Source organism: Aulostomus chinensis, chromosome 13 (genome assembly GCF_037954235.1).
Source record: "Aulostomus chinensis isolate RoL2024-O1b breed Wild chromosome 13, RoL_Achi_v1.0, whole genome shotgun sequence".
Classification (NCBI taxonomy): Eukaryota; Metazoa; Chordata; class Actinopteri; order Syngnathiformes; family Aulostomidae; genus Aulostomus; species Aulostomus chinensis.
The window spans coordinates 8,297,002-8,314,612 of record NC_141332.1 but is presented as its reverse complement, the minus strand read 5'-3'; the positions used below and the strand labels follow the sequence as shown (position 1 = coordinate 8,314,612).

At 41.7% G+C, this 17,611-nt stretch overlaps 1 long non-coding RNA gene across 1 annotated transcript; it reads left to right on the top strand.

Annotated features, from left to right (window-relative positions):
• Positions 1-11: 11 nt before the first annotated feature.
• LOC147250759 (uncharacterized) lies at positions 12-16,660 on the top strand. The gene is made up of 3 exons (XR_015119016.1): positions 12-35; positions 15,811-15,919; positions 16,244-16,660. It is a non-coding gene; the product is annotated as an uncharacterized LOC147250759 (long non-coding RNA).
• The last annotated feature ends 951 nt before the right edge of the window (positions 16,661-17,611 follow it).

Sequence of the window (17,611 nt, the reverse complement as noted above, 5' to 3'; positions counted from 1 at the left end):
TTGGTACATTTTTGGCTGCACACTCAAAAATACAGGTAAGAGACAAGAAAAGTTCTGTATTTACAGGTTCCCTTTTGAATGTCGATCTCCCAACAGTGCATCTGTTGTCTCTAAAATGCAATATTGGGCTGTAAGAGGACAAAAGTGCACGTTTTGATTAATAGAGACAGTACGAAGTAAACTGAAGGGTATACATTTAGCTTTAAAGTTGAGGGGCAAGCATTTGTGCACTTGTTGGTCCACACTTTTATCTCCATTTTCTCTTTAGTTTTTCAAGATATCAAAAAATAATCCCTCCTTTAAGAAGATTTCATGAAAATATGTATTTTTTGTGACCTATGTCTTAGAATTACTGACATGGGTTTGTGTTTTGTTGGAGCACAATTGAGTTGATTCTTAAGTTTGAAATAGAGCTCTGTCAAGTTAATTGTGCAGAGCCTCTTTAAAACAGTTGAGTGCCATCTTGGCTGATCAAAGTCCAGTCACACCATTGTTCCTATACAATCTTCATGCCTGTACCTCGCACAAATTATTTTTAGCAAGGTGACAGGGCTGTGTTAGACATGTCCCCATTGTGTTCAGGCTGGAATAGAGCTGTGTGTGTGTGTGTGTGTGTGTGTGTGTGTGTGTGTGTGTGTGTGTGTGTGTGTGTGTGTGTGTGTGTGTGTGTGTGTGCGTGTGTGTGTGTGTGTGTGTGTGTTATTCATGTGTGAGAGACAGAAAAACAAAGAAAGACAGAGCAGTTGACTGAGGGGAAATGGTTTTGGGGGTAGCGTCTGGCCATTTCAGCGTGCGATAATAGCAACAAGGAGGACAGGACATCCTGCTCACTCCATAAGCTGAATTCAGACACACTTATACACAGTTAATGTTCACCTGCAAGACAAAACATAGAACCAGCCCTCTTGAGTCACCTAGTGATGAAAAATAAGCTTTGATAGTCATAATTTTAACGTCAGTTGTAAAACAGAAAAGCACCGCAGTAGCACTCTTAGCTTAATGCTGACATCAGACATTGAAAAGGGTCACTATGGTCAGGCTAATACACTGATAGGTTTAGGACACGCAGTGCAATTTGCTGGGTGGTCAATTGTACCAAACACAAAGTGTTTGCTTTAGAAGGTATAGAATATAGTTGTTGGTCAAATGAGGAGGATGAAATTACAGATTCCCTGATTTATACAAGTTGCTTCCTCGACCATTATTCAGCATTCTAGCTTCCCACCCGTGTGACTCTGTAGCTCTAGCTATTAGGTCAAAACCAATGTATGTAGCAAATAAACATGATTTTACATGTTGGCCTTGTGGCATGTCCAGGGTGTACTCTGCTTATTGCCAAATGACAGCTGAGATATGTTCCAGATCAATTCCTCTGAGAGGCTTAATGCCTTCCACACCGACATATTCCAATGTACTAACACTGTGAGCAGCTTGTTTAAAATGGATAGCAACAGAGCTATGCTCATGGACAGTTCTTATGATGCTCTTGTGCTTGCTGATCCTGGGCTGAGGGAAGTCTCTCCCACATGAGCCAAGCCACAAGGACAGCAGGTACTCTCTGCACTGTGCCACATGTGATAGCACCATATATAGATGTAACCCAACCAGTATGAGGGTGACTGAAACTTTGACATTTATGCATGTAAGTATTTTGGTTGTTCCGGCAAAAAAGGAGGGTTTATGCACACTAAGGACACAAACCAGCTTGAATTTAAAAATCTCTCAGCTTAGTGGGACCTTTCAAATAAAGTTTAGGCTTCTCCTGAAAGACCTTACTCAATTTCAAGTCTGAGTCAATAAAATGCCAGTGTTTATAGCAGATATTTCCTTGCTCAAAACCAAGTTGGGAATAGGTACAGCACAATAAGGCATTTCTTTGAACTTTACTGTTGTCGTTGACCAAAGGTCTCACATTAGATGGTCAAAGAGTTCCCTGGCAACTTAGTCACTTTTTTACCCCGTGGCCTGTGCCCAGTAGGATGCATCATCACTACAATATTTAGGAACAAGATGAAATTGACTGACAGGCAGACTTTTTTCAGTGCTGCTGGATGAAAACTGTCCCCTCTCAATATTGCGTTATGGTCTGTGGACTTGCGTAAGACATTCATTTATGCACTATATATCATAATCTGAAGAAAGTCACAGATGGTCATTGCAGAAATTTAAATATTGATTGAATTTAGTTAACCCACAGGAGAATGCATAATCACAAAAAAAAACATCAATAAACTGTATATACAGTAACATTGTAGAGTAAAATTTGTTCCCTGGGTTAAAAACAATTGTTTTTCAAGTAACTCATATCCATACAAGCAAAGTTAATAAATAATAATATAAAAATAATTATTAGTTAAGATGATTCTAGCAGGGCTGCACGGTGGTGCAGTGGTCAGCACTGTGGCCTCACAGCAAGAAGGTTCCGGGTTCGAGTCCCGGCTCGGGCACGGGATCTTTCTGTGTGGAGTCTCCATGTTCTCCCTGTTCCTGTGTGGGTTCTCTCTGGTACTCCAGCTTCCTCCCACAGTCCAAAAACATGCAATTGGGGACGAGGCTGATTGATACTCTAAATTGACCGTAGGTGTGACTGTGAGTGTGAATGGTTGTCTGTCTCTATGTGTTGACCCTGTGATGGACTGGTGACCTGTCCAGGGTGTACTCCGCCTCTCACCCGAAGACTGCTGGGATAGGCTCCAGCCCCCCCGCCACCCTTAATGTGTAGCAATAAGCGGAAGATGACAATGGACGATTCTAGCAACAGCCAAATTACATTCAGTGCTAGGTTTGGACATAGACTGGCATTAACTAAAAAATACTGACGTGAAGTTGTGTTTCAAGTCCTACAAAAGCATATACTGTATTACCAAATGAGCTACAGGAAATTAGATTGTTTTGACATGTCTTTTTTCGTGCATAAATATGAAGTTGTCATGGCAACTACTTCAGTTTCTTTAGGTCCATTTCATGTTCTTTGAGTGAAAGTAGCACCAGAGTACTGTATTTACTTGTGTTCCTCTTTTCATTGTGATTTCATATATAGTTTTAAATTTAATGAGTTTTTTTCTTTCTTTTTTTTTTACAGTTACTGCCATAAAATCAAAGAAAGGACGACTAAGAATTTTGTTTCTCAAAGGGTTAAATTGTGTGACTCCCAGGAAGCTACATATGACATTATGACTGGATGACCCACCCATGAGTGAGGTTTGATTGGGCTCCAGTAACATCCCCCAGTCCTCACACCCCTACACACTCTCCCTCCCCCCTCTGTGTTTGGTAATGGTAACTAAGCTCTGCCGCAAGGGCCATTGCTTTGTGAGTCACACCAACCAGAACAAAGACTATTGCTGCACCCTCCCTCAATCAGTCTCCCGCTTCTTCAACCCTTGTGTCCTGTGCTCCTTTAATGCAATGATAAGTGTATTTTCTTTGCTTTCCTCCATCCATCCTTTCATTCAGTTGCTCCAGGAGGGTTCAGGGGCTGCCCCATCACACCATACATACTTGTGCCTTGACAACAGAGTCAGACAAAGGCAATGAGGCAGTACAACACGGGGGACTTGGGCTTTATAGGCTTTATGGAGTGATATTAACATGACTGCGATGGGGTGTCCAAGAGTGAGTGTGTGTACGTATAAGGTTGACCTTAGCCCCTGAGAGCCAGTGTTCAACACTTACCTGATTACATTTCCAGCTCATCTGCAGCCTGGATCAATGCTGCTGGTGGGACTTAGGCCTCAGAAGGAGACCAGGAGCTGTTTACCCCACAGCATTATAGGTGCAGCATGAGCAGCCATGGGCAAGGACTTGTCCTCAAGTCTGAGAGACAGACTGACCAGACTGACCCCAGCTAGTGCAGACAGTGCTGGCTTGTCTCTAGGATACAATGGGCTGTTGTACCTCGCTTCAGGGTTCATACAATAAAGAGTCAAAGATTTGATAAGGCTATTTCCAAACATGGTCTTCTTAGGGATAAAATGGGTATGACTTGAGGGTTGGCTGAATTTAGTTCACTTCCAATTTCTTTAATAGAGTGATAAAGCGGATAAAGGACCTCTGTTGCCTAGGTTGCAGTCAGTAGATATACAGACACCCCACAATGTCCCAACTAACTCAAAAAAAATTTATTTGCTCTTACTTTATTTTGATGATTGGGTGATGGCTGTTCAGAAGATTATCTGCTTATAAACTGAACTACAAGCTAAACTACAATTTTTCTTAAGAGGTGTTCTTGGCTTTAAAAGATTCTGTCAAAGAGGCAGCAAGTAATTTGTTTTTTACTCATTTGTAAGAGTAACCAAGAGGTATATATAGAGTCACTGCTTTCAACTATACACTTCATGATACGGGATATCCCAAAACAAAAGATGGAACTTATTTAACATTTCTCACTTATTTGATGCAACTGAAAAGAGAGCCAATGTTAATATGATAGAAAATGGTTCAGTTGTTTAGACAAGTAGGCTAAATCTGTACTGTGGACGTAGAATTTTGGTTATTCTTGACATATTTTAAGGAAATAAGAATTTTACCACAGTCCATCATTTCCTCTACATTGTTTCTGGGAAAGTTCAAATAGTACCAAAATAAAATATTGACTTAGTTGGCAATTTATATTGTGTTTATTCACGCGTACTTAAATTTGGTTAAGTGAAGGCATTTTAAGATGAATTTTAAATAATTTTATTTAATAACTTAAAATAAGGGAATGGACAGGAATATTTAAATCAATGCAAAGATTAATTTAAACATATTTAACCTTCAGTTCCTCCACCCTGGCGACATTTGCGATCTGGATACATTATGTTTAAAGGTTTTCCAACCATTGGTGCCATTCACATGAAATCTCAGAGATGACTTGAGATCATTTCTACATATTTGGCACAAACATCCACTGGGGTTCAAAGATAAAGTGGAGAGATTTTGGTGGTCAAAGCTTCAGGTCACTGGAAAAGGCAAAAATCATGGAGGCATAAAACCACAATGTCATATTTCTCATTTCTTTCTGTCTTAAAAATAATTGCCAACAGCAAATCTTTATATCAAGACACGTGATGAAAATATGCAAGCAAGTAAGATAACAATGTGTGATAAATAGCACTTTTTGATTCTGATTCCCTTGTTTTGATATTGAGACATTGTGGTGAACACAATCAGGCCTCTGTATTGCCTTTTGATTTCCAGGCCTAAAAACAAGGGCACATTTTAATTTCTGGCAGCGAGACCTTCAAGACTGAACCTCCCCTATTTGATGAGAGGAGAGACGGATGTTCATCTTATTGTCTTGCTCTGGGAAGGATGGTGAATAAAAGTTGTCATTTTCCTTGCGGTATCAAACTGTGTAGCCCTGGCAGCATATAGACCTGATCATGTAGATCATGTGCATTGACTTTGCCCCTTTGAGGTGGAAAAACATGGTCTAGATAGATAGATAGAACTTTATTGATCCCACAATGGGAAATTTGTGTGTTACAACAGCTCAATTACAAAAAAAGAAAGAAAAGAAATGGTGATATTCTTCACATATATTGTTCACTCATCGTAAAAGTTACAGATATAGTCCTCAACACTGAGCGAGTCCACTACTGTCAAACAGAGAGCATCATGGGAAAGTCCAGTTTCTCCCTGGACTTTCCCCTGCTGTTCTTCATTTTTTGAGCCTTAATTGATTAGTTCCAGGACCACTTACACACACACACACACACACACACACACACACACACACACCAGTGTGCTGACACACTGTAGCAGCCATACTAATTAGCAAAGTTCCTCCAGACTCCTTGGTTCCTCACACAGGAGTGAGTTACTGTGTGCTTCCCTCTGCTGGACACCTCCTGTACTCCAACAAAAGTCTAAAACAAGCCATGTTAAAGCAAAATATAGGAACATTTCCTGAAAGTGTATCAAAATGTCAGCATCAACATTTGTCAGCACTAACTGGTGTGTACTGGGGTTGCTATTATAAATTCACATATGTAAACAGTTTACTCAGAGGATTTGAGAGCTTTCATCTCTTAGAGGTGAATGCGTATAATTCAAGAACGATCAAAGTGATTTTTATTCGAGCTAACACGCATGATGCTTCTTGTGCCAAGCCCAGAGTCTGAAGAAGTTCTTATCCGTTTGAATTGTGTTAGACTCATAATGGCAGCAAGTACCTTCTCAATCTGGGTGGCATCAGCGAGAAACAATTCTTGCTGGATCATCACTTCTCTGCAAGGTTTTCGCTGTTTACTCAAACATTATGCTGCAGAAAAATGTAAACATGAAAGGGAGAATATAATAGGCGAACAAAAGCAGTAAAAAAATGCATTTAGATCTGAAAAGTATCTGGTTATTCCAAACATTTACATAACTATAAACATTTTTCTTCATATATTTTCTTCTTGCAGAGGTCATATGATCACCAGTGTATATAAGCAGGATATTACATGAATTTAAGAATGCATTTTTATCTAAAGCCCCTTTCCCACTGCACCAGAAACACGGGTTGAGGTGGGTTTTTGGCACTCTGAAAGGGTCGACTCGGCATTTTGACCCGTGTCGACCGACTTGCCAAGCGACCCGGGAGTTTAGTGGCTCGGCTTGGCTTGGCTCGCCTGCAGTGTGAAAAGGGCAACCCGCATCGTCTCAGGTTTTGTGCGACCTTCCTGCCGCATCCTGATTTTGTCACTGTGTCGCCTGTCAAGCTGTCGTCGTGAAAGCTCCGGCAAAAAATAAATAAATGAAAAAACTTCTGCTGGGCTGAGAGCTGCTCTCTCATCTCTCAATAAAGTTTTGGCCTCTGCCGTAAGATCAGTCCTCCTGTTGATGTCCCGCGAATGACAACTCATATGTTCGACTCGACGACGTCCATGTTGTCGGTTATAATGGAGACCAGGGGTTCCTTTACTGAAATGATTAATTGAAGGTAGCATTTGTGGTATGAGAAGTGCATGTAAATAATAGGCACACACATAAATGGTAAGGTTTATTGAATTAGCAAACATGGGAAACATTTTCTATACCGTGGGGGGGGGGGACCTGGGAAACACACATGATCACAGGCAAGGGTGATTCAGATCATTATGCATGTGGATGTATGACTGAGTTAGTGTAGTAGTTTCAATCTTTTATCTGTTGAGTCAGGTCATGTTATTGCGATGGTGCTGGTTTTATGTAAGTATTTGTTGCAGAATATGGTTGTGGTTTCACCTACACTCGATGGGCTGGTCTGTCTAATTTCCTGCATCAGGAGGGTATAAAAGGCAGTCAGGAGTTTTTAATGTAATCTCTTTTTTTGGTGTCTCCTACTGAGAAAAAAAATGGCACCTTGGTTTTGCACTCTGACTCCCATCTCATGCCTCATTTTTTGAAGAAAATTTAAAGCCATTGCGGCCGATCGGACATCGGCTGTTTACCTCTCAGTGTTCCAGTGCACGTTTATGTGTAATGATGACGTCAGCGCAATGACGTATGAGAGACAAAAACACCAGCACGCAGCCCTCACAGCGGGAGTTCAGACCTGGGTTTTTTGGAAGCTTGAACGCGCCCTAATGCCAAGCAAACAGGGGTCCAAAAATCTGTGTTGACACGTGTTTTTCAGGGTGAAAGGGGTATATTTTGGTGGAAAGAGGTGGAGGCAGCCTGGTTCAAATTGTAAAACCAAAAATCAAATCCTATATTCTGAGGTCTGTTCAAAGCCATCATCAGGATATACAGTGGCTGTTGGCTCCATTTTTCAAGACATGTCAGATTAAATTTGATCAAATTCCTTGAGCCACTGTAGAGTTAAAAAAAAAAGCCTATTTTCTGGTTCGCTGATCTGGAAGATCTACAGTGTTTCCGATGCAATGGTTATCTAAAAAATTTTGATGAAATTGTTGAGGTCATATGATTGAATTATTTTCTTTAACATACATGTGGCTCTTGTTCCTGGACTGGTGATCTGCAATACCAAATTGCGACAGTTGGGAAGAAAATGTATTACAGAATTTGATTCTGTATCCTTGTAGCCTCCTCGTATGATGAAGGTCCCTTTCCAGTTTTTAATTCTCCTCTGCGCTGTCAAATTTGTTGAGAGACAGCATTTTTACAATATGAAACAGATCATAATCTCATTTGTTTTAACATTGTGTAAGCGTATATTTCACAGGCATCTCATCTAAACTAGCAAAACATCTGGTTATGTTTTCCGTGCATGTTTTATGAAACCTATGAGCCTACTATAACATCTGCATAACACTTCATGAACACACTGAGAACTTATAAACTTTCAAAAATAACACAATCCTATTTTACTCCAAAAAAAATTTAGATCATGTCTATCAAACATCATACCAATACAAACAAAGCTGTTGTTGCTTCTTTGTCCTGTCCTGTTAGCTCAGTTGCTAATGGCACCAAACCTGTCATAGCTGTTGAACATTTATTGAATTAGTTCACTGACCTTAGACTCTGTGCTTTTTATCTTATCACATGTGTTTTAATAGTGTTACCGCATAAATAAAAGTCCACTGGAGTAAACGCACTGTCCATCAGCTTTGATGGTTGTCCATTTAGATTACACTTTAATGTATTGACAACAGTTTGTTTGCAGTGATGATTTACAGATGAACTTACAATGAAAGAAGCTTTTTCTCCTCTGAGGTTTGTTAGAGAGGACAGCAGAATGCAGCCATAAATTTGCTAGCCATAAAGTCCTTCTTACACACACACAGAAAGCTGGCAGGGAGGAAAGAGGCACTGCTATAAGAATGGAAACGTGAGATTCCTGCAGGGTTGAGAATTAAGTCTGAACTTTGGAGTTCATGCAGGAGTTTAGACTGAAGCAAAATCAGGAGTTCTAGCAGAACAAGTATCCAGAAGTGGGTGCAGGTGATTTGAGCCAAGTGAGATGTCCTTAATCTCAGAGTCTGCTATGTCCAGCGTAAAACCAGGGTGGCCTCCAGTCCCAGGAACCCCAACAGGAGAAGAGAGACCTAGTGGTGTGTGTCAATCAGCTGGCTTGTCCTTACTTTCAAATGCCCAGCAACATAGTCGTAGCCTACTCAAGCATCACATATGTAGCCCCCTCACTCAATTCCTATGTTTTTAAGAAAAATCTTTTTCACACTCAACCATAAACACTGTATTTTGCATGGGAGAGGAATTGGTGAAGCTGCAAAATATGAACCTGGGAGTTGTGAAGAAAATGGAATTTAATTCTTAGTGCAAAGAGGCCCAGTTATATTATAAAATAGCTATACTGTGTGTGAGCTTTGACTCCCATGCATGCCTTACTTTAAGATAGCCTTCAAATTCCCACATTAGTTAACAGGAAAAATACACAGGGTTAAATGCAACAAAAAAAAAATCACATTTATTTCACTTTGACAGAGTAAAGAAATAAAAAATAAAAATACTTAATACTCAGTACCCGGGATTTCCTCAACCAGTCTGTGGTACCAAGTATGTTGGCGTGCTGTTGGAGCTCGTGTGTAAACGTCGATTTGTGAGTGGTTCGTACTCACAGTCCCTTGGAAATTCAGAATGCTGTTATAACTGTCACCAGAGAGCTGAGAAAAAAAGGGAATAAAACCCAAAACTTCACATAAATGTACTGACTCACAATGTCCATAATGTAACAATTAGCAGTCTACTCACTCAGGAACTTGAAAATATCGCCCGACCTCGCACGTGCACCTCGACTCTGGTCTTCCTCTGCTCCTGCGCAGTCAACGCTAATCAGCTAACAATTTAGCATGTATCACATTTAGGCCCATTGCCCAATTCAGCGACAACACTCACCCAGACGTCCCGCAACAAAACGCACCCACTCCCGCCCACTTGGATTACACCAAGCCTCAGTCCCACTGGGTCCACTTTCAACACTCAACTTGCAAAGAATTTCAAACGAACTTTCAACACTGCATTGCCATCTCTCAGCATCGCTCGTCAGCAGACCGCTCCGTGTCCCTGGTTCATCCCCAGATGAATCCCTGCCTTTACCAAAAAACCGACAGGTCACACTCCTCACCCTAACTTGACAGTGATTGGCGATAAGATCATGATACCTGTCAATCATGCAAAACAGAGGCAAAACGGACATGAGACGTTCACGGTCTGCTCTAATTGTGGAATATTTGAAAATCTTTAAAAAATGACATTCCTTGAGATTATGCAAACATTAACCCATGTAAACCCTATATCATAGATATAAAAATTCTCAGAATGAACTCCAATTACTATGACACTACACATACATGTTATTCTCATGGTCAAAACATCTTACAAACTTATCAGCAACAGTTTCACTGTTAACATTATCCACCACATGCTCCACTGAAGTGGGGAGCACTGGAGGGATTGAAACAGAACTCGATCTGCCATAGCTCACCTAGCACTCTTTCAGGTCCAGGATGCAGGAGAGTATCATCAAAATATTGGATGATAAAGTTGGTCAGCGGATGTTTTGGGTCTAGCAAAACCAGGTGGATAGTGTCTGGTTCTGGCTGCTCCACTCTACATAACCTCCTTCCAACTCTGATAATCCTGTATCCTAGTCATACTCAAGAGACAAGAAGCCCAAACGACTGGAGGTTGGTAAGGGTCTGTCCAAGATCAGAGTTTTGCACTCTTATGGGAATCACTCCCACTACATCTGTCTTAGGAGGAGATGCTCAGCCTTGATGTGGGAGGAAGGAAGGGACCGCCTGCATGAGATCCTTTCATGTGGAGAACTTGCTGACATCAGGATGTTGAGGGCAGGTGACATTGAATGAGCTGACGTGGCTGACCATACTTGTCCTGTAGAGCCAACATGGCTGCTGTATATGGCCTTGGATTGTGCATGTAGGCTTTGGCTAGTTTGAGGGCACTCGGTAAATTCAGGTGTTCAAGGAGCACTTGATATTTGTACGACTCATTCTGGTGCAGATGGCTGTTCAGGAGGTTGTTGAGCGCGATCTTCAACAAGGCAAAGTCACTTTCTTTGCCATGCTGAAAGCGAGGAATCATAAGTTTGGGGATGCCATAGGATATGGCGAGGAATGAGGAACCATCAGCTGCCTGTGGCTGTTGTAGACTGGATTGAGGCAAAGCTGAAGCAGAGCACAACGCTTCCTGGACAGGGTAGGTGAAAGCCAACTGAGCTGAGTGATACTGCGCTGGATGAGCTGAATATGGAGTAGGGGCCAGGTTGTAGTTCATGGGGGATAATTACATTGAAGGCAAGGTTGTGGAAGGAAGAGCAGACTGTAGCAGTGGGGGAAGAGATGGATACTGCACTGGAGGTGGAGCCACACTCATTGGAGGTGGAGCTAGAGCCACTAGAGGCAGAGCCAGAGATTGGTTAGCAGAAGGTGGAGCCATAGTAACTGGAGGCAGAGATGGGGCCGTGTGGAGCCCTGGGGGTGGACACACCGGGTTACTTGCCTTGCTATGATATGAAGGACATGGTGATCTGGTGCAGCCAGGGTCCTGCAATTTCTCTTTGAGGAGAGAAGCAACCATCTTAACTATCTCCAGCTTCTTGAACTGTCATCACCTCTCCAGCTGCCTGGTTAGCGATTCTTGTATTCGAATGGCTTCCTCTTGTAGCTGTTGGGCTTCTCTGGCTTGAGTTTGAAGTCACTGACACTCATGGTCAATTTCTTGATCCTCCTCTATGTACTGCTGCAATTCAAGATCTTCTCTGGGAGGGAGCCTGTTGTGTAGTGTGGGTTTGTCCCTCACAAGGAAGAGCTACAACCACATATTCACTCAGGTAAGCTAAAGGGGGGGAGGGGTGTCTCTCTGTGAAGCACGTTGGGGTGAAGGCTGAGTCTTGGCATCTGTAGGATTAAGACCTTGGTTGTAATCTGGCTCAGGGGTGTAGTCTGGTTTAGAATGGCAGGGTGTAGGGGTTAGTGTTCCCCTAAAGAACACGGATGCAGATGTCAAGTTTAAATGTTGATTTATTTGACAGTGGTCTGCAATAGCAATACAAAGTAACAATCAGTATAGCACACACCATACATAATACAAAAGCATAGTGAGATGACTAAGGATATAAAGGACAGTATTCAGCAATCAATTACTGTATCATAGGTATACAAATAATCTCATATAAAGCACACAAAGCACATGGGGGGACTTAATTTATTAGCTTAACATCATAGAAGTATAAGACAGCTTTAGCTTATGGACAGATAAATAATACATATTAACACAATGTCAGCATCCAACTTTAACAGTCAAACATCATGAAACTAACTCTATGGTATTTACACACAGCAATAAACCAGGGAGGTACAGGCGAACATTGGGGAAAATGGCAAAGGAAAATTACAAGCTAAGGCTAATTTTTGAGGTAAACTTTTAAGGCCTTAGTTGGAATGACAGTATCCTCACAGTAAGACACCCAACTACTGATAACATCCGTCAATACATCAATATCGGAGCATGAGTCCTTAAACATATCCCAGCCTGTGCAATCAAGGTACCCCTGAAGAGAAAGACAAGCACCCTCTGAAAAGTCCTTAATGTATGTTAATCAATTTGCACCAGTGCTCGTTCATGTAGAGACACACACACACCCCACCAGCGATCCGAAACTGCATAGACACTGTCCGTGTCCCGGTCGGACAGCGCCAAGATACAAGAGTCTCTGATATCGTGAGAATACATAGTCTGTGCTTGAAGTTCTTTGGATTTGGTCTGAAGTGACTGCACATTTGAGAGGATGATTGATGGCAGAGGGATACGCAAGAGTGACTGTTTTTTTTCACCGTAAGACGAACACATCCTCTGCATCCTTGCTTCATGGTCCTAGTACTACGAGCTGAACCCAATCCCCAACATTGTTGTCCGATTGGGCGTATTCTTGATAAATCCCAGTTTGATGGCAAATCTGTTACATAACTCCATTGTAGGAGAAAGTCACTGGAGTACTGGATCCTCATTGAGGGGAGCGGAGATGAGTTGCCGTGGCTCCAGGCCAGCTGAAACGCCATCCACAACAGTAGCAGTGTCCGAAGTTCCTTTGATTGATCACGATGTCCATAGTTCACTTGTAGCTCATCGAACTTGTTTCTGAGTGACTGAACATTTGTGAGTATTATGGATAGGAGGGTAATATAACAAAATTTTTTGCATCTTAACTTGAGTCGGACATCACCCCTCTTTCCTTGTTTCCTCTCCTTATGAAAGTTTTTACGATCATTTGCAGAAGACCTGTGCCCAGAGATCTCAGTTAGGATGTCCTCAGTTACAAGCGGGTCCATATAGAAATCCCCCTCTGCTTGGATTGTCCCATGGCATTAAACATTTCCGGCAGTATGTCCTGACTGGCTCATATTGCCCGTTACGCTATCTTATGGACATAATAAATCCATAAAATAGCGGCATAAAATATCTCCATGGCAACTGCTTGATTGAGCAATCACATTCAGTCCATTTCCATAGAAGATTGGATAAATAGGGAACTTTCAGCACATCTAAAACAAAACAAACACACCTGCTGCCGGTCACTACAAGTGCAGCACCCCCCAGGCCCTGGCACACTGAGTTCAAACCACAGTGCAGACAGTACTGTGGGGGTAATCCTCTCTCATTTAAATAGCCTGTTGGCTTTGTCTCTTTTGCTCTGCAACCAGCAAGGTACTGCTCCCCACTGCCACATCTGTAACAATGGGTACAGTATTCAAAACTATTTTGTTGACAGCTGACACATTTCCTCTGATGTGTACCCTGAGGATAAGAGTGACACTGTCGGGCAAACTGTTTTTGGCATTGTGCTGTATCATCCCTCTCACCTGGCCCTGGGGGCGGCCAGAGGTTTGGTAATGGCTGCTGTAACTGAGGGGCAGGGGGGTACTGCTGGTGGGAATGAAGATTGCGCTGGTACTGAAGGAGGCAGTCGGATGGACTCCCTTACGAAAAAGAAGTTTATTCAAGTGTGCTTCAAGTATACTTCTTCTAAACTGAAACTAAAAGAGTATACTTTAAGTTTACATTTTATTTATGTCTCTATCAGATACACTTAACAAAGTTATGGTAAATTATACTTGGCTTATAAAATTATACAGAAAGTCTGAGTATACTTGGTCTATACTTAAACTTTTGAACAAGACATACTAAACAAAAGTATAATATAGTATTAAGGTATTATAAATATTAAAAATTGAAATATTTGTCCCTTATGTTTAAGTATACTTGGCATGCAGTTGTACTTATTGTTTTGACAGTAGCCTACTTAATACATTTTCACATATATTGGCTTCTTTGTGGTAAAGTACATGTTTGAAATCCTGTTTTATAATCTATGCTCCATATCTTGTTCTCCTTGGAATTCTTGCCGTCTTGCCTTCCAAGTATCTTTTGTAAGGTCCTGAACCTTTTGTCATTGTTTCCCCAAGTCACAGCAATAATTTGACCAAAACAAGAGGTAACATTATTCCCTCACATTCTGACCTCCCAGCAAAGATTTTGATGCTACTCACAGTAGGCGCGCTGCACACATCTTGCGATAGAAGGCTACGTAGTGTCACGATCCCTGTCTCGTGCTTCCTGTTTTATTTTGTAGTCATGTCCTGTCTTCCTGTCCTCCCTCCTGTGATTACCTCATGTGTCTCACCTGGGTGATTGCACCACCTGTGTCTTGTTTCCCCTCTTGTATTTAACCCCTGTGTTTTCTCATGGTCGTCCTGGTTCCATTAATTTTTGTGACGTGCGTTTAGTTTGTTGCGTGTTTTTGTTCGAGATAGCACTAACCTATTTCGTGAGTCTCAAGCCGCCAAGCCTCCCTGTCGCAAGTGAAGCTGCCAAGCCGCCCCGCCTCCAGTAAAATCTTCTGTGCACCACCCTAATTGTCTGCGCCTTGGGTCTACTTTCCTCCCCCCTCCTACACGTAACACGTAGTCCCTCACGCTTGTGTTCGCGCCCATTCTCATCAATGGCAGTTGAAGGTAGGTGAAGAGACCGTTATAAAAAAAAATAAAGTAAATGCTAACTACTCACGGCGATAACAGCCTGTATCAAGATGACTTATGCCACATATTATTTCAAAGATAACACTGTGAAAGTTGGGGAAGTTGGCTGGATGAGAGTTGAAGACCAGACAGAAATGTCTACAAAAATGTCCCACAGTGCCCCAACCTGGAGGACGAAGATGGATGGGTAAGCGTAAAGTGGGAAAGAGGCAAAAAAAAAAAAAAGACGGTCCAGCCTTTTTTCCAGCCAAGGTTTTAATGCACAGTGGTAAGTTAGCTAGCATTGACTTAATGTGTCAAATAACTAGCTTGAGAGAATTAATTTTAACCTAAATTAAGTTAACATTATGTGTTCGCATAACATCAGTCTGTTTATCAAGGTTGTGGGGATGACAGGATATTTCGAGCGTTTGTGCTGTTTGAATTGAATGTTACTTTTTCTCAACTAACGTTTTATGCACTTATCCTCATTGTACCAAATTTTTTTCATGTGGACGACAGTGACATGAACTGAAATTATGTCGAAACTGAGGTTGCAACCTGTGAATGTTCGATTGAATGACTGTCCTGTCTTAGAATTTTATTTTGATTGTATTGTTTGTATATTTTACTGTATGTCTATTGTATTTCAATGAGTTGAGACAACACAAGGGGTTTATCCCGAATAAACAAACTTCAAACTTTAATCCCCCTGCTTACAACCTTTATGAACCAAGTGGATCATTACAGCCAAGTGATGATTTTCAAAAAAGGGGGCAGCAGGGTTCAGAATCAGCCAGATCATGGTAGCCATGGATCAGGTGTGGGTTTTTCACTTTAACCCTGACTCAAAGTGTAACTCAGCTGTTTGGTGTGACTGTTTAACTTCTTTCCCTTTTAGTAGGTCGTTTACTTTGAATCCAAGCATTGGAGTAAAAAGGGAGTGCATACTGAAAGCATGATGCATCTACTTAAATGAAGATCCTGACAACCTTGTTAAGAAGTACATGGTGAGTTAAGACACTGTTTATCAACTGTAGCTTTTGTTATCGCTTTTATTCTTTACTTCATTTTTAAGACTTTTTTTGGATCTCCTCCATGTTTTTGATTTCTGTCTAAATATATATGCTCACGAGGGCAGAAATTGGAAAAGACACTGCAGGCTTAAATTAAAATTCACTCCTATAAAAGAAGAAAAAAAATTAACCATGCAACTTGAGTACCTTCCTTAATTGTTAGTTTTCTAAGCTGTTTCCGTAGAACAGGTCTGTGGTTCAGCTAATAGGATCGTGTTGATTCATTGTTCATGTTGGCCTTCTTTCTTTCTTTTTCAGATTTCCATTTTCTACCGCTTACTTACCCTACTTCACTGTCCCCTCGTGTTGACGTAGAGTGTTCAGATGGTGATGGTCACCAGTCCATCACAGGGCCAGCACATATAGACAAACAACCATTCACACTCACAGCCACGCCTACGGGCAATTTAGGATGGATTAACCTCGTCCCCTCCTGGTGTCTTTGGACTGTGGGAGGAAGCCGGCGAGAACCCCCATAAGCACAGGGAGAACATGAAAACTCCACACAGAAAGATCCCATCCTGTGTCCAAGCCACGGCTCAAACCCATAACCTTCTTGCTGCTGCTAACATGTGGACTGATTCAATGATTGTCTTTCACTGGATATGCAGCACAGCACAAAGGTGGAAGCCATTCGTGGCAAATAGTGACTGAAATACAAAGTCTGAGAGCTCCAGAGTCATGGTCTTACTGCTGTGACAAAATAAATCCTGCAGATTTGCCTCAAGGCCAGAGCGTCAAAACACTCATTCAGAGTCAGCTGTGGTGGAGCGGACCTACTTCACTGTCACCTCGTGTTGACGTAGAGTGTTCAGATGAGGGCTGTGTCGTTCAGGACATAAACTCTGAGCTTAGGTCTACATTTCAGACTGTAGTGCAGTTTAACAGCACTGAACAAGCTGACCCACCGTTAGAAAAGTACAGCAGGTTGAAAACAGTGCTAAAGATAACTGCTTGGGTGAAAAGATTCATCACTAATGCTAGATCTAGTAAAAAAAACAACTCAGGGAGAGCTAACTGCACAGAAACTCATGGCAGCAGAAGTGTACTGGGTTAGGGTGGCACAAGAGCACAGTTTCAGCCAAGAAGTTAGTGTATTGAAGGCTGGGAAAGATGTTAGTGTCAAAAAGTAGAGATTTGAAACAGCTCCTTGATGAAAACAGCCTCATCTGTGTAGGGGGCAGGCTACAGCCTTTCGATCTAGGATTCAGGGAGCAACACCCATGGGTGATACCTACAAAACACAAGTACTATGAGTTAGTGGTTCAGTACTGCCATGAGATAGTAATGCATTCTGGATTTAGAGATACTCTAGTGCAGATGAGGGGGAAAAAAAACGTGGTTCTAAAAGTGAGACAATTTTCACGTTGCTACATATGTTTGAAACTGAAGGTGAAACCAGCACAGCAAGTCATGGCTCCCTTACCCAGAGAAAGAGTCAGTGAGTCCCCACCATTTGAGATTACTGGGGTAGATTTTGCAGGGCCCTTATATGTCAAGAAGTCTAGTGGTCAATCCAAGGTGTATATTGCACTTTTCAATTTAAGCTGTCACAAGGGCAGTGCATTTAGAGCTTGTGAAAGATCTAACTACAGAACGATTTCTACTAGCCTTAATGAGGTTTTG